The sequence below is a fragment of the Cricetulus griseus genome, chromosome 2 (genome assembly GCF_003668045.3).
Source record: "Cricetulus griseus strain 17A/GY chromosome 2, alternate assembly CriGri-PICRH-1.0, whole genome shotgun sequence".
In the NCBI taxonomy this organism is placed as follows: Eukaryota; Metazoa; Chordata; class Mammalia; order Rodentia; family Cricetidae; genus Cricetulus; species Cricetulus griseus.
The window spans coordinates 258,888,645-258,912,219 of record NC_048595.1 but is presented as its reverse complement, the minus strand read 5'-3'; the positions used below and the strand labels follow the sequence as shown (position 1 = coordinate 258,912,219).

The window sequence follows — 23,575 nt, the reverse complement described above, 5'->3', positions numbered from 1 at the left end:
GTGGCAAATATCCAAAATATATGAAGAACTCAAGAAACTAGATATATGCAAGCCCAAAATGTAATTAAACATGGGGTTCGGATCTTAGCAGAGAATTCTTAACAGTAGAATGTCAAATGGTCGAGAAACACTTATGGGAATGTTCACCATCCTTATCCGTCAGGGAAATGTAAATCAAAATATTGAGATTCCATCTTACACCTGTCACAATGGCTAAGTTCAATAGCACAAGTGACTTCTCATTCTGGCAAGTAGCAAGAGAACAGTCCTCCATCGATGATGGGAGTGCAAAATTGCACAACCACTATAGAAATCAATATGGTGCTTCCTCAGAAAATTGGGAATTGATGTACCCCCAGATCCAGCTCTACTACTCTTGAGCATATAACCAAAGTATGCTCCATACAACCACAAGGACACTTGCTCAGCTATGTTCAGTGTGGCTTAATGCATAATAGCCAGACACTGGAAAAAACCTAGATATCCCTCAGCTAAACAATGGATAAAGAACATGTAGTACATTTACACAATAAAGTATTACTAAGGGTATTTTGTTTAAAGAGGCATCATGTAATTTGCAGGCTAATGGATACAATTAGAAAAAAGTCATTCCAGTTAGGTAACCCAGAACCAGAAAGACACAAATATGGTACAAATTCACATATAAGTGGATATTAGCTTAGCTGTTAAGCAAATGATAATCAAACTACAAAGCATAGAGCAAGGAAGGTTGGTTAAAGAGGAGAGCTATAGGGGGGGAAGCTTGTCCCTTGTCCTTGTCCTTGTCCTTTATTTTCAAATGTGGAGTTACCTCAATTATTTGAGTTGCTTCTTTTTTTGATAATCAATGATATTTTTATTGAGCCTTTTAATTTATTATATGAGATAAATGGAAAAGCAGTTCTCTTTAATACATTACATGGCTATAGTAAAATATATGAAACTTAAAGGGACTTCCAGGGGATTACATTTCTCAATAATTGAGATCAAGTAAGCAAGCTTTAGCTCCTTGAATCTTTCAGTCCACTCTTCCCTTAAAATAGTAACAAGCTCTAATTAGTCACATTAAGTTTCAAGGCCAAGTTTTTATTGTTGTTGATGTCCTCAGATCTGAAGCACTGGTTTCAGTCAATATCTGCTAATTCCACTTCAAAAATGAGTTTGGTGTTTGGTGGAATTTTGACATCAGGCTGATAGGCCCATTCTGGTTCAATCTCCAGTTGAGCCTTTTCTCCTTTACTCATAGTCAGGAGTATGATAACCATCCTCTGATAACCTTGCCTACTCCAACCTTGAACCTTAAAGGCTTAGCATTTTTCTTCTTCTTTGAACTTGTTTGAATATTAGTATCAAAAACAGTTCCATCTGGGAGTGTCCCTGTACACCAGCAGTGAACAATGTTTCCCTTTTTGGGAAAGTTGGTGTTACCTCCCTTTTTTAGAATATATTTTGTATATTTAGGTGGATCCTCATCAAGAGTCTCTTCAGACTTGGTTTCTTTGGGTTTATAGTCATTAAGCTTCACATTTTTCACTTGTTCAGACATTTTACTTACAGTTTCAATACCCTTGAAATGATTAGTTTCAAAAAGATGGTTATAGGCTGTAACCAAATTTAACTATTAGCAGTCTTAGCTACATTTTTAATGTTTTCCAATAGTTCATGCTCTGCAAGAAATGAATCTGAACCGTGATCTTGCAGAAACTTGATAATGACATTCTTGGGCAGCTCCACGGTCCATACACACTGGGAAATAGCCTCTGCCATCTTCCCCCACTGCCATCGCTGCACTCCTGAGTTGCTTCTTAACACACATTCTAAAATCATCCTCCAGATATTCTGAATGCAATTAGCATTCTGTAGACTGTATTTGATTTTTATTTTCAAACCAAAGTCCAGAATATTCCAACCCCTTGGATTATGTTCTGTTAGACAGAGACATGATACATCGTGGTTTAGAGAAGAAGTCATTACAGAATGGGAACTCAAAGTGAACATCTAGATACCAATCTTAAGTGATTTCTAGATGCTTCCTGATACATGGTGAACTTCTGGAACATATCAATGTGTTTTCTCAGGGAAGGATCAGGGCTTTTGGCCTCAACACACTAGTCAGTCATTGGCTATATCACAGTGTTTAGGATAAGTAGAAGTAGAACTAAGGAGGGGGTACAATCCCAAGAAGTCTCTGCCCCTGCAACAGATGATGCAGCCTGTCCAAGAAAAACCCAATGGAGAAGTTCTTATCTGAAGAAAATGGCAGAAAATCATGAGAATTTGGTAGAGGCAATGTTCAGTATTACCAAGGGAAGTGAATCTTCACTGTGAGTCTTGGTTACAATTCTATTACTGTAAAGAGACACCATGAATAATGCAATGTATAGAGGAAGACATTCGACTGGGACTTGCTTAACAGTTTCAGAGTGTAAGTTCTTGTTCTGAAGGCAGGGAGTGTAATGTCAGCCCAACAGGCAAGGTGATAGAGCAGTAGCTGAGAATTCAGATCTGATTTGTGTTGGAGACAAAGAGTGAGACTGGGCATGTCATGTGTTATGAAACCTTAAAGCGAAACCCCAGTCTCACACTAATAATGGCACCCCTCCTAAATCTTCCTAAACTGGGCACCTGTAGTGGGCTTTCAGTGATCCACCAACTGCCTCCCAAACCATGACACAAAGACATCTTATTTGTTATGAATGCTTACCTTTAGCTTAGTCTCATTTCTGCTAAGCTGTTTTTCTTTAACTTAAATTAACCTGTTTCTCTTCATCTATGTTCTGCCTCAGGGTTTTTTATTGTCTTTCTTTCATTCTGTATGTCCTACTCTGTATCTGGCTGGCTGGTGCTGCCAGGCTGGCTAGCCGTAGGCATCTCCCTCATTCTCCTTTCTTTTCTCTACTCATTCTTTTTCTCCTCCTATTTATTCTTTCTGCTTGCCAGCCCTGCCTATTCCTCTACTGCCTAGTTATTGGCCATTTGGCTTTTTCTTAGACCCATCAGGTACCATAGGAGGGCATGGTGAAACAGCAGCACACCTTTACATAATTAAATAAGTGTAACACACCTTTACATAGTTAAAGTGATATTCCACAACAGGAATTAAGCATTCAAATATATGAGCCTTAAGGTCTCATTCTTATTCCAGCCACTATAAATTGGGCCATCAGGGTCAGCTACAGAGAGCAGGCATGAAAGAAGTAGAGACTCTGGGAAGAGGCATTTGGGAGAACTGGTAAGGAGATAAAGCAAGATAATGGGGAGATTTGATCAAAGAATTATATATATATATATATATATATATATATATATATATATATATATACATATGAAATCTTAAACGATAAAAATATATACTGTATATGATATATATGAATATCATATATTAATTTAGATAAATGAGTACTTATAAAGCATTCACTATCCCTGCTATCCCCCCAGATCTTCATGATAAAACTAACATTAGAAACTTGATAGTCTCTTCCTCCTCCTAATACTGTTATTTCACAGGAACAAATTCTAAACCTTCAGTGATGATAAGGAAGCTTCCTATTGTCGCCAATGTGCTATTTCCCAAATGAACTTAAGGAATTTAACTAACCATCTTCTGGAAACAACCCATTGATCATTTGCCAATAAAACTTTAATGTCTGGGGAATGTAGCTCAGTGAGATATCAACACAAATGTTTTCACGGAAATGAGAAGTTCAGGAGCAGAATAGAGACTGGCAAATCATACTGACATTGTGAAAGGAATGGAAAATCTCCCTCCCAATATCACTCCTCCAGGATGGATGAGAAAAAGTATCAAAACAATGACAGATGATAGGGCATACATGGAGTCTGAAAGAAAGATTTAATCTATGAGTTGCCAAAGTCCCTGAGATAATACCAGAATAATCACAGAAGCAGTAATACAAAACTGATCTGTTTGTAATCCGTTATAGAACTCAGGATACAGATAAAAATTACGTTGTTGTAAGACAAAGAATCATGCGACATACAGCAAGCAAATGCTTGAGATATTTCCTATTTTAGGGAGAAACAAAAGCCAACTCATATTCATTCAGGTAGAAAACTCTGCTTATCTCTACAAGAATACAAATCATTGTAAATCTAGTCTCTTTTACAACAAATACAAGAATTTTGTGGGGAAAGATTTATAGTTTTGACAGAGAAAAGTTTGTAATTCAATATGTTTTATATCCAGCTAAGAAGTATTTTAAATGTCAAATCAATGATAAAATATTTCCATTTATATTAAAGTTCAGACAAGATGCCTTTGAAAACATCTCCACAAGGCCTCTGAAATCATATTTCTGGTTGACTGTGCAGTCTTTAAATAATAACTCAAGGCCTTGGAGGATTGAGGTTTCAAAAACTGAACAGTCTTCTCCTGTACAACAAACATATCACAAAAACATAAGATTGAAGAAATCACTGTCACAGTGAGATACAGGTATTCATAATGGCCATTTGATTAAGCCTGTAAGACTATTGAGATTTTGTCTTTTCATTTCACATGTGCAAATTTAAGAAAGCAATCTAAGGAATCATTGTCATTATGATGCTGATGAATACACAATTTTAAAAATAACTTTTAATAAATATGCCCTCAACAACCTGGATGCAATTTGCATGCAGTGCCTTTCAAATATGGTGACCACCCAACTAGTCTTTATATCACTGCCAACTCAGTCAACCTCTGTTCTCCTTCCAAATCCCCCATTTTTGTGATTCTCTGAGTTTATCCAAGGTAGTCAGTGTGGTCATGAATTTGGAACTGTCCTTTGGAGCCTGATGAGGTCACTAGTGGCAATACAGGTGAAACTGATGTTTTCTCTGCCCAGAAACCATCAGTAACAAATTGTTTAATAGGGAGTGGTAGAGTCCTGTGAGCCCCTCTTTGACTCCAGATTGACTGTTGACAGGCACAGTCTTAATCAGACCCCATGCAGAGAGCCTCATTTGATAGATGAGCATAATTATAGTGGCTATAATGGCCAATTCTTCAGACAATAGCATTTCTCAGCACTTCTTATCTCCCAGATCTTGCTTCTTCTGCTACTTGTCCATTGTTGCCTGCGCCTTAGCAAGAGTGATATAAATATCTTTCAAAGGGGTGAGCATACTCTATCACCTTACCAGTCATGAACTCCTTCTGGGGAGTGGTTCTCAAACCCAGTCAGAAAGGGGTTGATTACCCCATAAAATTATGCCACTACTGCATCAGTGATCACAGCATGCCTGGTCAGTCAGTCTCACAGTTCACAGGATTTACAGCTGAGTAAGACCTTTACTTTTTCTTTCTGAGCAGCCCCAGAGCACTTTGCAATACTATGTGAGCTCAGCAGTGGGGAAGAGGGTCCTTGATCAATTCCAGCTTATTTCACTATTCCTTGCAAGGAATTATTAACATATAAGTTTTTAATGTCCATAGATTTTCTGAAAAATATAACAAAAATAACCTTATACCATTCATAAATTCAAATTTATGTGACCATATATTTATTAAAACACAAGTTATGAGAAACACATATTCACTTGACTGTTTCAGAAATAACAAGATGCACAATGTTTTTTGTGGTGCTTTTGAGTATTGAGATCACAGTAATCTTTAAACATATTTTGTTTCTCTTATTGTTTTCTCTATGGTTTATGCTTTCAGGGACGTAACATGTTCTAGTCTTTCAAAAAAGTTGTTCAAATGTAGCTGGACTGACTATAATAATAGAGTCTATATTCTGACTAAAGTAGCTGTTACTCCACTTGGAATCCTGAGAGAACTTATGATTTTGAAATTAGACAAAGCTGTCACTTGCTTCACAAGATTTTTAAGAGTTCTCTCATGTGGATGTAAATTATCAGTGTGTGGTTCACTAGAAAGCCAATTCCCCATATTTCCTATAAGCTCTGTGTTTCTAGTTAATAGTTTTTATTCTACTTGTAACCATTAAGCCTATTATCTGATGAACAGTAACTCAAGTCAATCTTTGAATAGTTCTCCAACTAATTTAGACTTGCAAAGTTTAAGTCAGTTGTGTTGTTAGGGGTTTCATTAACTGTTTTCTCAATTCTTACTAAGGAAGATATAGGGATATGATGGAGTCTTCATATAGGATCCACTCCCATTCAAATTAACAAAGTCATAATTTATACTTTTATTTACCTTAGCCATCTGTCTGACTTTCAATAGGTCTGGCCATGATCTTGAGTCAGCATTGCTATACATTAAAAACATGGCATTCTCTAGAATCAAGCTTTGAGAAAACTGATATATCACATGATAAATATTGAGTATTGAGTATTCTATAACTCATATATATATATATGTATATATATATATATATACATATATATATATGTACACACACACACACACACACACACACACTTCTAGTAAGAAAAAACTGAGTGAATATTCCCAGGCTTAATACAGAGACAGTGACTAGATTTGCATTAGAAAGTGTCTGGCTGGGAGGATATGAGCCTTGAGATCTATGTTTATATCTGCTTTTATAATGATCTAAATTCCTGCTTGGCCATGAGAATAAAGGCTAGAAAAAAACTGAAGAGGATGTCATGACCATGATGATGGATATGTCAATGTATTCTGAAAGCCTTCAATGAAGAGCTTTTCTGAAGGTCATTCTGCTTAAAGGCTACAACATGAAGGGCAACATCGTAAGGGAGGCTTGGTGCCTTCAAATATTCAAAATGCAGGTGGATCCTGTCTATCCAAGGCTGGATGAAAGCAAAATAAACAGACAGTAAAAGGTATGAAATTTCACCTGGCTGTCTAGGTGAAAAATTTCAGATTTCTGATTTTAATTTTCATTGGAAAGTAAGCTGCATTAGGAGCTGTCCATTAAAATGGATCACAATAATTTTGAGGTTTCATAAGTATTCCTGCATATGCTTTATAAACTTCATGATGGCTTATTTCCCTTCTTCTTTCCTTCTTGTTGCTTTCTGACAACCATATCCATCAGAGCAGTGGATACTTATATCATAACACTCAAAGATAAGTTGGCTGCCCTCTGATTGCACTAAGCCAATGACAAGCTGGCCTTCCTGTGACTGTGCTGAACCAATGTTAGGTGCCTACCTGCTGCAAGACCTCACCAGATGCAACTAGAACGAAGTTTTCCATGTCAGAAATATTCTAAGAGTAGATTAATGGTTGTCTTTTGAAGGTGTATCTAAACATACTCTTCTTGGTTATATAAGAACAGTTTCCCATTAGCTTATTTGACTAATGTAAATGTAAATCTTTTTCTTTCAATGGATGCTATGATATGCATGCCCCACTGAGGCTGGGGCTCTGAAGGCTTTGGGTAAAGTTTACTAACCCATTGCCATCCAGGAACCAGGAACGGGGCTTTCTTGACTTCCTCATTACTCTTGTGATTGTTGATACTTTCTTAGACATAAAGACAACTGTTTGTGTCATGCTGTAGTGCTCATTGCTACATCATCCAAAGCAGGGATGTGTCACCTGGCAAGAAAAAAATGAAAATGGCCCCTTTGTCATCCAGTGTCTATAAGGAGATGAGATAAGGAGAAAAGTAAGTATGTGTAACAATAGGAAAGTGAGGTTGATCATTTTATTAAAGATATTTCACTTCATTGACTAATGTTCATCTAATCTCATTTATTTTTCATTTTTTAAGTAGTGATATGTACAGAGGGCTCTGGGTGATAACAATTTCAGCTGATCATCACTTTAACTTAAGTCATTGCCCATTCTCAAATGCACTTGCAAGAAATAACATGGGAAATACATCTTGGTATCTGTGATCCAGAACCCCCATCCTCAGCTCCCTTATTTCTGATAGCATGCTGTAATTCTGCAACACAGTGAATACAGGGGTTTTGAAATGATCACAATTAGATTATTTACATGGCTTTATACAACTTTATATGTACATCCCTCCATCCCTTTCCTAGCCCCTTAAATGAACTACCTTTTTTTGTTTTGTTTTTTGATTTTTCAAGACAGGGTTTCTCTGTGTATCCCTGGCTGTCCTGGAACTCACTCTGTAGACTAGGCTGGCTTCAAACTCAGAGATCCATCTCCTTCTGCCTCCTGAGTGCTGGGATTAAAGGCATGTTCCAATACTGCCCAGCCACTACCCATTAATTTTGGTGAAATTTTCTTTCAGGAATATCATCTGTGTGTAATGACATATAAAAGGACTTTATTGTAGTTTATTTCTTTATTCCATATTATTTCAGGATTTAAACCATGCTATTGCTTGTATTGTCAGTAGTACTTTTCCATTGCTAAGTTTTACTACAATGTGTTTGATATCACCTACTAAATGACATTTAATGTTTACACATTTAAAATTTAAAAGTACCTGACAAATTAAATTTAAAAAGGACATGAACATTCCAGCATCCATTACAAGAAAGATTAATACTTCCACCACTTAAATAAGCTGAAGGGAAAATGTTCTTTTTGTAAGAGAGAAATATATATATATATATATATATATTATATATATATATATAGTACCATTTTAGTTTCACCATCACTGAATGAATGATCCAATCTATTAAAAGCCTTGTCAGAATTGACTGTATATATTCTTACCAGCCTCTTTGTTAGAGTAGGTATGATTTTATAGTTGTTACTTGCATCTCTAATAGACAATAAGGTTGAACATTTTCATGCATTTGTTATATATGTGTTATGTATTTTTGGATTGGATAGCAGTCTGTGTTTTTCTCATTATCTGATTGTATTGTTTTCTTTTCATTGTTGAATATTGAGAATACAGTTTGCATTTTAAAATTTAAATCTATAAACATTAGAATTACTCTCAGTTTATGTACAGAGAAGTCAAATATGTGAGGTGAAATTGTGCAAATCAAAATGTCAAAATGTACAAAACTAAAAAATGAATACTTGTACCCTGAGGGTGCATCATATAGGAAGCACCTTATGTTATGATACACATTATGCATCATTTCAAGCTTTTGTTTATGAATGAAAACTTTTGGGTGGCCTATGAATTAATTATGTAATATATAGAAACATTTTTCTTCTGGTGAAGATGGGAAATAAATGCCCAAGCGTCAGATGATGAATTTCAAAATAACCATTTATTTACTATATTACAGAAAGTTGTTTACTAGAGCACCACTTATAAGAGAAAATGGGAAATAAACTAAATTTCTCTAAAGATACAGAAATTGTTAATGGAATAAGTATGGCCTTACTTATACTCATCTGCTCAAATTTTCATTTACAAGTTAAAATTTAATTACATCCCTTTCCCTTCTCTTTTACTCTCCACCCTCCCCCATGCATCTCACCCTTGTTTTCTCTCTCTCAAATTCATGGCCTCTTCTTCTTTATTTGTTGTTACATATTCCTAAATAGATAACTACAACCTGCTCAGTCTATATAATGTTTCATATAAATTTGACTGCAGGACTAACCATTTGTGTTGATAACCAAGCATTGTGCTCTGCCCTGGTAGACACCATTTCTTTTGCTCACAGCAATCCTTAGTTGCCTGTAGTTCTTTGTCTAGCATTGAGGTCCCAAGAGATTTTCCTCTTCCATGTTTGCTGTGTTTAATAATGAAAATGTGTCTATGTATCTATCACTTGTCTTCAACTCATTTTAATTTAGCTCCCTCTAATGTGATTATTTGTTGATTTGTTCATGCCTGGCCTTTAAAGTTCTAGCTATTTATTAATACATACTCATCCAGTGTTTAAGGCAGTTTTATGTGTTATTTCCATACTTGTAAACAATATGCAGTGGCTGTGTGTACCCTGTCCTTTGCACTATTCCCACTCTCACAATCAACTATTCTACTTTTTAGTCCATTCAAAATGCATTTCATAAAATATTTAGTTGTCTCTCTCCCTACTTCCTACAGTAAAGTCTCTGGTTTGTATTCTGGCATCTTCTTTGTAGCACCTTGATTCAAATCTTTATATCATTTGGTAAACCAGAATTTGAATGGAGAAAAGGGAGGTTAAGTTGTATTCATTTTATAAAATGCTACTTTGAGATTTTAAATTTTTCTTTTTTTTTTGAAAGGAGATAGTCTTCATTAAAAAATATCTTCTTGTCATTTTGATGATTGTACTGATAATACACACATCTATTGTTTGGATGTGGAGTTAATTTGGGATTTTGGACACATACTCTTTACTCAAGTACTTCATAGAAATGTTTAAATCAGTATGCCAGCCCAAAATTCCTAGATACAATCTTATTCTTCTCTATGGAACTGTTGGCTCAAATCAAGGAGTAAAATGTGGTGACACAAGAGCTTCCCACTATGCTCTGCTTAATATTCTTCAAGGCACAGGCTGTATACATCCTTAAGATCACTTTTGCCTGGCAATTCTCAATGTGTCAGCACAGCTCACACCACAGTGCTCTGGACATTTTCCCCAATGCCTTTCCAGCTTATTTCCCTTCTTGCTGTGCTATCAGCTCACATATCCACATCTTTGCCTCTTCTTGGTCATTCAATTAAATGAAGCATGCTCATGTTTCCCTATGAATAATGTTTCTTCTCAATCCATAGTCAACTACAATCTATTGCTACATTTTATGAATTCCATTATTTTTTTCTGCCATGTTAACTTTAAGTGCCTTAAGCTGAGTTTGTATCATGGGACCAGAAGAGGTAGAGCATGTGAAAGTGAACTTATCAAAGCTAATATCTATAATTTAAGAGATTGCTTATTCATTTAGGTGTCTGAAAGATTTCCCAAGGAGTTTCACAAGCCATTTTAAAGAACCCATCACATCCAATGTTCAATGGAGAATAAAGTTGATTCTATTTGGAAAAATCAATGGTGACAAATACTGGAAGGATAGGACACTATTCAGCAAAGAGTAAACACAGCATCTCCTGGTTTCTTCATTCTGAACTCTGTTTACGCATTCGTTTGTTGTATATGAGTTTCTACAGTGCTTTAAATTTATATTATCAATGAGAGCATATGGAGAGCTTTGAAGATGCTTATGATTAACAGTCCAAAAGGGAGACATTTGGGAGTATCCTGGTTAAGTGCACTATATTTAAAAATGTCACTGACTAAGTTAGAACCTACTAAGAGTAACTGCTCTGAATGCATTAAATGATGGGTACTACTTATCCTGAACAGATATTCAAAACACCCACCACCATAAATGAAAATATCTTTTGTTACAAAAGCATAGAGAAAAGTTAAGCCACAACCACTCTAGATGGATCACAAAGTCTGGTCCATTTTCTGCAATAACACTGTAACCCCAAGGTTATTTTCTGTCTTTAAAATAGTTTACAATGGTATTACTAATAGCTGCTTTTGGGCATTTAGTCAATATTATAGCCAAAGTAATTCTAGTATTTTTAAGGAAGCCTGTATTTCCTTCTTTTCTCCAGTTATTTTATTTTATTCCACTACATTAATTGGATTGGCTCTCAGAATTCGCACCGAGTTGTGAATAGGTGGCAGAGACAAAAGTTCTAGGCAAAGTAAATGGCTTACCTTCAGACATGAGTTTTGAAGGTAATCTATTTCTGCATGATATCAGTACAATATGGAGAGGTACTATTATTCTGGTAGATAAACATATTATTAAATTGATTCCTAATTATTTATCCTTATATCCATAGATTAGTGAATCTCCCCAAACCCCTCAAAGGAAGTTCTACTTAGAGTAGATACTTATTAACACAGAGACCAATAAATGTTTGTGGGGCAGAAAATAAGAGACGGAGAACTCTCAGCCATCTGTCGGTATCTATATCACACTCCTCCCAAATCTCAATGATCAATTTGGGGAAAGCACATTGAAAGAGTGTGAGAACCAGAGAAAGCAGATAACTATAATTATAGCAGTATCATCTGGACACAGAAGGACAAGGGTACATGTGAACTCACAGCAGTTTTGACAGCATGCACAAGAATTGTGCAAGCACAAGGCAGACAAAGTCCCTTTGTTTGGTGGATGTTGCTGCTATTTTTAGATTTTATGATTTGATATGCATTGTCCCAAGCATTCCTTTTTAAATTTCTGGTCTTCAGTGACATTCATCTCTGTTGTTTTGTGTATGTGAAGACCCGTTTCCCACTTCCTCATATTCTGACCAAAGATTTCATAAACCAATACTCCGAGTAGTGTCTTCTTTTTCTGCTGTTAATATTATTGTTGTCAAGTAAGTCAGTAATTTTGCTAGGCTTCTTTGGGCAAATCTAGCTACAATTCCCTCAAAAACACTAGTTTCAACAGCTAAGGAATGCCAGTCCAGATGCTTTGCATGTTTTTCAAATGTTTCCATCATTGCCACATGGTGTGGCCGAGCCCCTCCCCAGAATTCAACTTTCTACCCTTATTGTACAATATTCTTATTTCATAAGAATTAAAGTTTTCTCTTTAGTTTCAACATACAGCATCTCAAACAAAATGATTTTTTAAGCTTTTGCCATTTTTAAAATTTTAGACCTAGGGCTTTGATCTTATGGAAAATCATTTGGTATTGTGTTTCCTGATGTAATGGCTGGTACTATATTTGAGACCTGTTTTCTTTAAGGCTGTTGTCTATTTTGGTAAGTGCAGAGAGGCAGCAAAAGGAATTCATGAGAATCTGATGTGGAACTGGGCTAACTATTCCCTTCTGAAAGCTAGGTATTTGGGTAAAAGTGTGCCACATCTTTCTTTCCCACTAGCAATTTAAGTCAGAAAAGGTCCTGAGGTATTAGAGTTCACCTTTCTATATCTAGGGAAGGTATTGAAATAGGCACACATTTCTTAGAGTTGTTACGGTTATTAAACTGTTAACAATATAAAGCATTTGGAGCAATCATCAGAAGCAGCACATGTTAATATTCATCATTTCCAAAATTTCAACCTAATCCAATGATACCAATGATATTTCAGAACACACACACACACACACACACACACACACACACACACACACACACACACACACGTCTGTTACCTATCACTTTAATCTGTGATGCACTTATTTTCACTTTTTACTTTATCTCTATGTCACTGGCAACAGAAGAAATCTTATTGAGGCTTTTACTACACCAGGTCACTGATGAGCACTGAACAGATTAAATATGAATGACAGAACCGAGTAGACATGAGCTAACAGAACATCTCAACATTAGCTACAGAGTCAGGTATGTGCTTATAGCCCTTTTGCATTTGAGCTGTTTTCCCAATTGGAATTGAAATTACAGGTAATATTCACATAACTGTAGGCAGAGCCTAACATATATTACAAATACTAATTAAGTTTCTCTGAATGTTTCCTTATTGTATGAAGGCATAGGTATCTGGAAAATCTTACTGTGGGCCACAGAGTAACCATTCTCATGCAATACCAATTGATACCTCTAATCTTCTGTACTGCACACACATTCTTCCTTTTTCCCTTTTTAAATTTAAATTAGAAACAAGCTTCTTTTACATGTCAATTTCACTTCCCTCTCCCTCCTGTCCTCCCCTGGCCCCCACCAGTCCCCTAACCCCTTTCTGCTCCCCAGGGAGGATCTTCTTAATGCATGCATTAACTTTTGAAATATTTTTGTTCAATTATTTTTGGAATGTCTATATATTATCTCTAAGATATAATAGTCATTACATTAATTAATTTTCACTGATATGCACTCCTAGATCTTAAGACTGTTTCCAGCACATGATAAATATGTAAGTCACAAATTATTCTAAGACATTAATATCAAAAAATACTTTTCAAAGAATCTTTATAGTTTCTTTTCATGGTTTGTAGAGCTACAGTTCATTTATTGATATATATTACTTGCTATTTCCTTCTGGTTAAGTTATTGATATCTCAACTTTACTAGTCCCAAGAGAACATCTAATATTTCCTCTGAAATTTATTCAATTCACATTCTCTTGAGTTACTGTCAGGCTCACCTTCTAGGTATGTAAATATCACTATTTACTCCATTTCCTAGCCATAAACATATGTCATACACCATTTCTGAAAGCAGATGCTACTGACAAAAGGTATTTCTAGATTTTAAGTATTATCACTTCCACTGTAATTATACAGGAGTTCAGGGTCTTCCTTAATCTGGATTCTTGGCCAACAATCCTATCCAACTTCGCTGTTTCCACCCTTTCCCTGGATAGTTTCAGATGTCAGATAAAGAAGGTTAATTTTCATCCAAAAGAAACCCTAGTATATTGATAGCATTTATAATAATAACCTATTCACTTCTATTGAAGTCATCCCTCAACCTTAACCCAGTTATTCAGGATTCCTTACTCTTTTTGGATGTAAGTAAATGAGTTCTCATTCCTGGAATACCTGTGATATTTCTGTTACCATGGACGACCATTTCTCTAGACTTTTTGAGGGCAATTTATTTTAAACCAGCAAATAGATCTTACACAAAACTTATCTACTGCCGTGAACAGTTATTTCTCTTTGAAAATTTTAAGAAAGTCTCCTTTACTAATATTTTTAGGGATGGGCAATAACTAAATTTAATGTTAACGAGCTTATATATTATTCATATCCTAAAACAGCATCATATTATTCTGTTAAAGCTGATATTAGCCAAATACATCGTGTTCAAAATAAACCAAATGAATGGGAAAGCTGTAATGAATTGAGCTTATTGTGTCAACTTAACCCACATGTCTTAACATTTGGAACACACGGTGACATGTTTTGGAAGCAAACAGTAGCTCCAGTTGATTTTTTTTTGTTTTGTTTTTCTTTTCTTTTATTGAAAACAGATTTTTTTCATACAGTACAATTTGATTATGGTTTTCTTTCTACAGCTCCACCCAAATCCTAACCACCTCCCACCCCTTGAAATTCATACTTTCTTTCTTTCTCTCATTATGGAAAAAAACCCAGACATCTAAAAGATAATGAGAAAATAAGATAAAAACAATGATGCCAGAACAATACACAGAAAACACTCCTAACCACAAAATTTCTTCTTTTTGGGGGAAGCACCAAAACCAATAATATAGTCTTTGTGATCCAACATATAATTGTACATGTATGGAAAAATGTGAGGTAAGGGTTCCTAAAAATTTCTTCCTTCTCCTTGACCTTTCTGTTTCACTGAAAAGCGGGAATGGTTTGTCACTACATATGATGGATCCCACATTGCAGGAAATACCAAGGAAAAGCTGTACATGCCTCTATATCTTATCCTTTTAGATTTCTAAGTACAGATAAAATGATGATGAATATCTTAACCTATATGTATTTTAATTAGCATACATGTATTAATTGAAAATAATTTTTTCATACAATACATTCTGATTGTTTTCCCCTTCTCCTATTCCTCCCAGTTTGCCCCTAACTCCCCTCATAGCAAGATGCATGTTTTCTTTCTTTCCTTAGAAAACAAACAAGCATCTAAGGAGTAACAATAAAATAGCAATAAGATAAAGCAAAGCAAACAAATTGGAATAGGACAAAATAAACAAACAGGAAAAAGAGCCAAAGATAAAGCAAAAGAAACACAAAACAATGCAGACACATACATTCCCACAAACAGGAGTTAAATAAAAACACAAAACTAGAAACCATAAAATGTATCTAAAGGACCTTAATGGGGGGGTGGTCAGAATGCTTGATTATGAGACAAAGAACTTCCAACAATGTTGTTGGCTTCATTTTGTTTTTACCATCTACTGCTGGGCAGTAAGAATGATTTTGTTTATTTGTTTGTTTGTTTGTTTGTTTGTTTGTTCTCCTCAGTGAGACTCCTTTGGAGTAAACTATTGTTTTCATTTTCAAATGGTTATCAATTGGAGGTAGCAATGCAATAGGGATAGAATGTGTGTCTACTTCTTTCAGAGCTGGGACCTCATTAGGTGAAGACCCACAAAGGCCCTGTGCATATTGTGACAGTATCTATAAGTTTATATGTGCTTGGCCATGCTGTGTTTAGAAGACCTTGTTTCATTGGTGTTCTTATCCCCTTCAGTTATTACAATCAGAAAGATTGTAACTCCTCTTTACCAGGGTTCCCTGAGTTCTGAGGTGAGGGATTTTAAAGAGATATTCATTAGAGCTGACTGTCCCAAGATCTCTCACTCTATATGTAATGTCTGGCTGAGGGTCTCTGTAATTGTTCTCATCTGCTGGAGGAGGAAGTTTCTCTGATGGTGGCTGAGTAAGGCATTGATCTATGAGTACAGCAAATGTTATCATGAGTCATTTTATTGCTTCGTTTGTTTAGCAAAACAGTAGAATTCAACTTGCCCCTATATATCTGGTCAAGGACTCTATGGAAAATGAACATGGGAAATTTTTCCATCTTCTGATATGTTCTTCAACTTTTTTCTTTAGTATCTTGAAGTTTTTTTATTATACAAGTTTTTCTTTTCCTTGATTTCCAAGATATATATTTTTGAGGCTATTTGATAGTGTTTTGTAGACAGATTTTCTGGTGTTGTTTCCCTGATCTCTTTCTCAATCTGTCATTTGAATAAAGGAAGGACACTAACTTTTTGTGTTGATTTTGTATCCTGTGTATTTCCCTGGGAGTGGGGCAAAGAGGCAGGAGATCTGCAACGAACTATAGATAGCACTGGGAATTGAAATTGGCGAATGAGGAGAATTAAAACACATTAACTGATTCCCTGGCTAATGTGGCCAGCGTGTTTCCATGTAGACACTTCAAACATTTCTTAATAATATAAAACAACAACAACTATGGCAAAGAACCTATAGAGATCACATCTAAGTCAAGAAATTCCATTGACAGTCCAGGACTAAGATGTGGGGACACTGTGGCAGAGGAATGGATAGAATAAGAAGAGCAAGACACCTAGAGCCAAAATTTCCAAGCATGCACAAGTTCAATTCCAGTAGTAGAACTCCTCAAACACCAGATCAGGTGAAAGTATTGACAATACCTGACCACTGTTCTTTAAATGTGATGAAACAATGTGGACACATGCAAAACAGACCCTCAAATAACACATACACATGTATAGGAAATCCATGAATCTGGATAAAGTCAATTCAAGAGGTCCTGCCAATATCAGTTCTTAGTTTTAATAAATGAATGTTGAAGATAAGAGGGGATAATATTGGAGAAGTTGAGGGAACAAGTCTATGACACATATGTAAGTCTTTGTCTGTATAATACTATTTTTTCTCCGATTTTTTCATTTGAATTAGAAACAACATTGTTTTACATGTCAATCCCAGTTTCCTCTCCTGCCCCTCCTCCCCTAACATACCCTCCCCCAACTAAAACCCTACTTATCACATATCCTTTCTGCTCCCCAGGGATGGTAAGGCCTTCCATAGGGGGTCATCAGAGTCTATCATATCCTTTGGGATAGGGCCTTGGCCCACCCCCAGGTGTCTTGGCTCAGGGAGTATCCCTCTATGTGGAATGGGCTCACATAGTCCACGCCTATGCTAGGGATACCTACTGAACTACTACAGGAAGTCCCGTAGATTTCTGAGGTCTCCTCACTGAAACCCATATTCATGGTGTCTAGATCAGTCCCATGCTGGTATCCCAGCTATCATTCTGGGGACCAAGAGCTCCCCATTGTTTAGGTCAGCTGTTTTCTGTGTGTTTCACCATCCTGGTCTGGGCCCCTTTGCTCATCAGTCCTCCTTCTCTGTGACTGGATTCCAGTTCAGTTCAGTGATTAGTTGTGGGTGTCTGCTTCTACTTCCACCAACTGCTGGATGAACGGAATAGGATGCCATATAAATCAGTTATCAATTTCATTATCAGGGGAAAGCATTTAAGGTAGCCTCTCCTCTGTTGCTTAGATTGTTAGCTGGTGTCATCTTTGTAGATCTCCAGACATTTCCCTAGTTCCTGATTTCTCTGTAAACCTAAGATGTTTCCCTCTATTATGGAATCTCCTTTCTTGTTTTCTTCTATTCTTTACCCGACTCAACCTTTCTGTTCCCTCATGTCCTCCTCACCCCTCCTCTTCTCCCCTTCGAAATCTCCTAGCTCCCTCCCCTCTCCTCCCATGTTCCCAATTTGCTCAAGGGATCTTGTCCCTTTCCCCTTCTCCAGGGAACCATGTAAGTCTCTCTTAGGTCCTCCTTGTTTATTAGCTTCTTTGGCAATGTGTATTGTAAGCTGGCAATCCTTTACTCCATGTCTAAAATCCACATATGAGTGAGTACATACCATGTTTGTCTTTTTGTGATTGGGTTACCTCGCTCAGAATGGTGTCTTCTATTTCCATCCATTTTCCTGAAAATTTCAAGATTCCATGTTTTTTTTCTGCGGAGTAGTACTCCATTGTGTAAATGTACCACATTTTCTCTATCCATTCTTCAGTCGAGGGGCACCTAGGTTGCTTCCTAGCTCTGGCTATTACAAATAGTTCCTGTATGAACATCGTTGAACAGATGGCCTTGTTGTATGAATGTGCTTCTTTTGGATATATGCCTAGGAGTGCAATTGCTGGATCTTGTGGCAGACTGTTTCCCATTTTCCTGAGGAGTTGCCATACTGATTTCCAAAGTGGCTATACAAGTTGGCACTCCCATCAGCAGTGGAGGAGTGTTCCCCTTTCTCCACATCCTCTCCAGGATAAACTCTCATTGGTGTTTTTTTGTTTGTTTGTTTGTTTATTTTAGCCATTCTGACAGGTGTAAGATGGTATCACAGAGTTGTTTTGATTTGCATGTATAATACTTTTTAAACTACAACATATTTGAAAGGATTTTTTCATTCTTTTGATTGTTTTATGATTTCATAACTATGAGGTATATCCAGTGACAAGTGATATATCCATGTAGATAAGATGCCCACCAGTATGTGAGACAGAAAGAAATTTTTGATTTGGGTTTCTCTTCCCAGTAATTTTGGTTTTACTAGTTTTACAAACACTCCTGAGAGGTTCCATTGCAGATGGAGAACATATGCTATTACTCACCATTGTATATCCTGTTTATTCTAATTAAAAACTTTTGTCATAATACATTGTTATGGAGATATACTTGAACATAGGACAAGTGATGAATGCATTTTTCTAGCCAGTGTTGTACTGCCCTTATAAAAGAGAAAGAAAACCATAGAGGTATTTCCTCATTTTCTAATACAGTTACTGCCATGTGCTTAATTTAAGCCACACTTTGTGTCAGTTGGTTCATCTGTAAAAATAAAAGGTAGATTTCTATGATCCCTCTAGTTTTTATCTGCCTTATATGAATGCCATTGGAAGAAGTGGGATCAACTTGTGCTGAATTGTTTATTCGTATTTATGATCTCTCAATCCAGACATGGAATGTTGAATTTTTCCACAATATTCTCAACCAAATGCTTGGAGATATCATCCTCAGATTATTAGAACTATTATTCTTATCTTTTGTTTGTTTGTTTAACTTATGAGTCCCATGAGCCCAGGAGTATTTTCTTTATCATCAATGATATCAAGGCAATTTTTCCTGCAACTCTATTCACATACAACTCCTTCAGAGACATATTCTGGACCTGCCCATCTCTGGTTTCTTGTTTTATATGCCATCTGGAAATTTCATCTGGTACATAATTTTAACTTTCATTACATAAAAATAATTACCCATTTAAGTTATTTGATTTCCTACAGCATTGAGTAAATACCATTATTATACTCACAGAAGGAAAAAGAACAGTCCAGTTATTTTAAGTTGTCCCTTGTCTTTCTTCATCTCTGGAGGCAAACACATGTGTGTTTATGATAATAATGAAAATTGATTTTGAAGCAAACTTCATAAAATCCTACTTGAAAGTTTAAATCTAAATATAAAGCTGTAATCTTCACTTAGCCAGATGAAGAGCTTAAAAACAGAAAATAACTGTAAACTGTCTAATTGAAAACACTAAAACTAGCCTAAGGTAGAAGAATTGTGATGATTTAAAGATGCCCTGGGCTACAAAAGTAGATACATTTGAATAGCCCAGACAGCATATATTTTTAACTTTATATATGTAAAGTAGAATCTCTCCAAATTACAATTGTTCTTATGTGCACAATAGGTATAGGTTCTCTAGACAGTGCCTAAATTGTGTTAAAAACTACTTCCTGGTGACATTTTGCTTTTGGTACTCCTCATCTGGGAATCAGAGTAAGTAACACTATTAATATTAGGTAATTTTATTCCACTTACAGAATTTTTTGACTTTAAAAATATTGGGCTAAATTCTGACACATCAGAAACAAAATGCTAATATTGTCACAGCTGTTGCTGCTCTGTTGATCAACAGAAGCTGTTGAGCCAGTAATTGTATGTAGCTAGGAAAAACAGTCTTACTTTTGGAGACATGTTGCCTGGTCCACATCTTGAAAAGTCCCTCTTTCAAGTACCTTAACTTGTTTAAGGAAACATCATCCAACCAATAAAATTACACCTCTCAGGGACAAATATAAATGAGAAGACTTCTTTCTGTTTCATTCTAATTGTTTAGATAGTAACTTTTTATGTTAGTTAGAGTGGGTATGGGCTTCATGTAGTGGTGAAGATGGAGATGCCTATTTTGGAACTGCATAATAACTGTTTGCAATAGTTGGGTCAAATCATGAAGCTTTAAAGCATATTAATTATAGTTTCATCCTGAAGATTCATAAATGTTTTAACTTTCAATAAAGACTTTTCTTTCTTATTTATCTATTTTTTTTTACTTAACATTTTCTTCAATAACTTTTTCAAATATAATGCTACAAATTTTAAGGGATTTTTCTTTTCACCTTTAAGTTTCTAGGAAAGCATTAATACATAAATATTTTCATTAATATTAAAGATATATTAACTATGATTCTGCCATTTTGTATCTCTGAATGCTAGCATGTGCTTGAAAGGTCAGGGAGGGAGGATGGTCATGAGTATTATGGAACAGGAAAGATTTATTAATTTTGAAAGTTAACGGAGTGTGAAAATATTTTCTTATTTTTTAAAATTTGCAATATAGTTTCACACCCTGGTTACATATTTAAATATTTAAATGATGTGCTGTTTCCTGAAATCTGTTGATCTAGTTAAAAGAGAGCACACTGCCTCCTTTCTTACTATGATTTGTACTCTGTTCATATCTCACTTGTTCAGGATAACCCTAGGGTGCACAGATGGTACAGAATAGGCACAAGTCTCCCCATGGCAGAGGCAAGGCTTCTAAATCAAGCACTCCATTGTTCAGATTGCTGGAATCATGCCTCACTCTTGCATTTCTGACATATTGATAGTCCCACTTTTGTATTTGATATTTGAGCCTCTCTCTATGGGCTTATTGTTTGTAGGCAGCTCCCACTCTGGGAAACTTCAGGGATCAATCTTGAGTGTTTGAAACGCTTGCTCAAACCTCACTTGCTTAATCAGGCTTTTAGCTGATTGCTTCTCTGCTTGCCTCCTGCATTTCTTCAGTGTGCACTATAAAGCATTCTATGAAATACTGAATATGTGTTACTATCCAGGGACTGAATTTATTTAGTATGTTCTCAACTCTGCATCAGAGCACAGTAGGAAACACTATATGCATTTCTCTTTTGAATACCAACTTACTATGAAAATATGAGCTTCCAAGATAATTTTCATTAGAGGTATTTGAGAATTATAGCTAAAGTTTGTTTCATTTAAGTACTTAATTTATGATACGTTGTCTCTTGAAATGCTTGCTAATGTATCTTTGAAAAGGAATAAAAATGTGGGAAAATCATCTTCCATCCTGAGTGAGGTAACCCAGACCCAGAAAGACAAGTAGGGTATGTACTCATTCATTAGTGGATATTAGATGTAAAGCAAATGATAACCAAGCTACAATCCAAAACCCAGAGAAGCTAAGTAAAAAGGAGCCTTAAGAGGGACACACATGGAGGGTCCCAGGAAGGGAAATTAGTTAAGTGAACAGTGGTAGGAGTACAAGGGAGAGAATGGGGGATGGGAGCATGATAGATCAAGAAGAGCAAATTGGGGGAGGTTTCAGAAGGAGACAGCAATTATATATATATATATAATTTTGATACAGGGAGCCATTATAGGATTAGGGAGAAACCCAGTGCTAGGGAAATTCTCAAGAATTAAAAAGATGATACCCTAAGACTCCTAGAAATAGTGGAAAGGATGTCATGTCTGAATAGTTCTCCCCCTCTTATCAAATTAGTGACTACCCTAATTATTATCAGACAACCTACACCCACTAACTGATAGAAGCAGATGCAGTAACCCACAGCCAAGCACTGGGTTGAGTTCCTTGAGTTTGGATGAAGAGAGGGAAGAGGGATTGTATGAAAAAGGGGGGTTCAAGAACATGCTGTGGAAAATCACAGACACAGTTGACCCAAGGTAGTGTGAGCTCATTGACTATGGATTGACAGCTGGGGAACCTGGATGGGACCTGACTAGACTCTCAGAATGTAGGTGACAGTTATGTGACTTGATATGTTGGAGCAGGGGGGTGCTGGCAGTAGCACCAGGACATATCCCAGGAGCATGAGGTGGCATTCTTGGAGCATACTCCCTGTGGTGTATGTTCCGACTTTATACAGGTCAGAGGTGCTTGTTCCTGCCTCAACTTGGTATGTCAGACTGTTGACTTCCCAAGGAAAGCTTTACCCCCACCAAGGAGGGGAAAGAGGTGGGAAGGGTGGGACATGGCAGGGGAGAAAAGGAAGGAAGAAGAACTAGGCATGGTATGCTAAATGAAAAATAAATTTTTTAAAATAAAAATACAAAATCTAAGCCCCAAAAATATGGTGGACCCTAAATTGCTCTGTGCAACAGTGAACAAATAATGGATCCAAGAATGTAGTATTATAAATTGCTTTATGCCATAATTCACACAGAGCATTAAAGTTGGTCAATAAAATAATTTATGGCATTATTTGGCAATTAGAGTAAAAAATTCAATTATTTAACATTCCTCCATTGTCAAAAATACATGCAAAAGAAATATATGGGTTTGTTTCTGTTATAGTTTTTTTCTCCACCACCTCTATATTTCAAAGAGAAGAATTTTTGTTTAACATAGTTCATTATCATAGCTAAAATACATAAAACATTTGTCAACATAAAATAGGGCTAAATGAATGAAAGATCTAGCTTTTGGGGAGCCCAGCAGTTTGTTTCAGGCTGAGTAACCAGTGTGGCCACTGTTTCTGGCTATAGGAAGCATTTAAAAGCTCGACAGCACCAAATTCCACCCTTGATGGGGAATGTACTGTGTATGTTTATCTTATTGATTGTTAAATAAAATACTGTTTGGCCAATGAGACAGCAAGTAGATGGGACTAGGAGTCAAAGAGGATTCTGGGAAATGTAGTAGAGAAGTGGTGATCCAGGCAGGAAGTGACATAGCAAGGAGACTCATATTTAAGCGAAGGAGAAACAGGAAGGGTCCCTTTTTCCCCTTCCTCCTCCAGGGGCAGGATGTGATGCACCAGCAAGGAGGGATGCCAATAAGGTGTTCAATAAGATAAGTCTTATAACATATATAGATTAATGATAGTTAAGACTGAGCTAGCAGATGAGGTATCCTAGTCATTGACCAAGCAGCTTTGAACCTAACACAAGTTTCTATGTATTCATTTGGGCCTAACTCAGGCAGGCGGGTATTGTAAAGCTCACACATGGCAGTGGGGCTC

General features: G+C 36.2%; 1 pseudogene; it reads right to left on the bottom strand.

Moving 5' to 3' along the window:
• Positions 1-1,022: 1,022 nt before the first annotated feature.
• On the bottom strand, positions 1,023-1,767 carry LOC100764855 (annotated as a pseudogene).
• Positions 1,768-23,575: the final 21,808 nt, after the last annotated feature.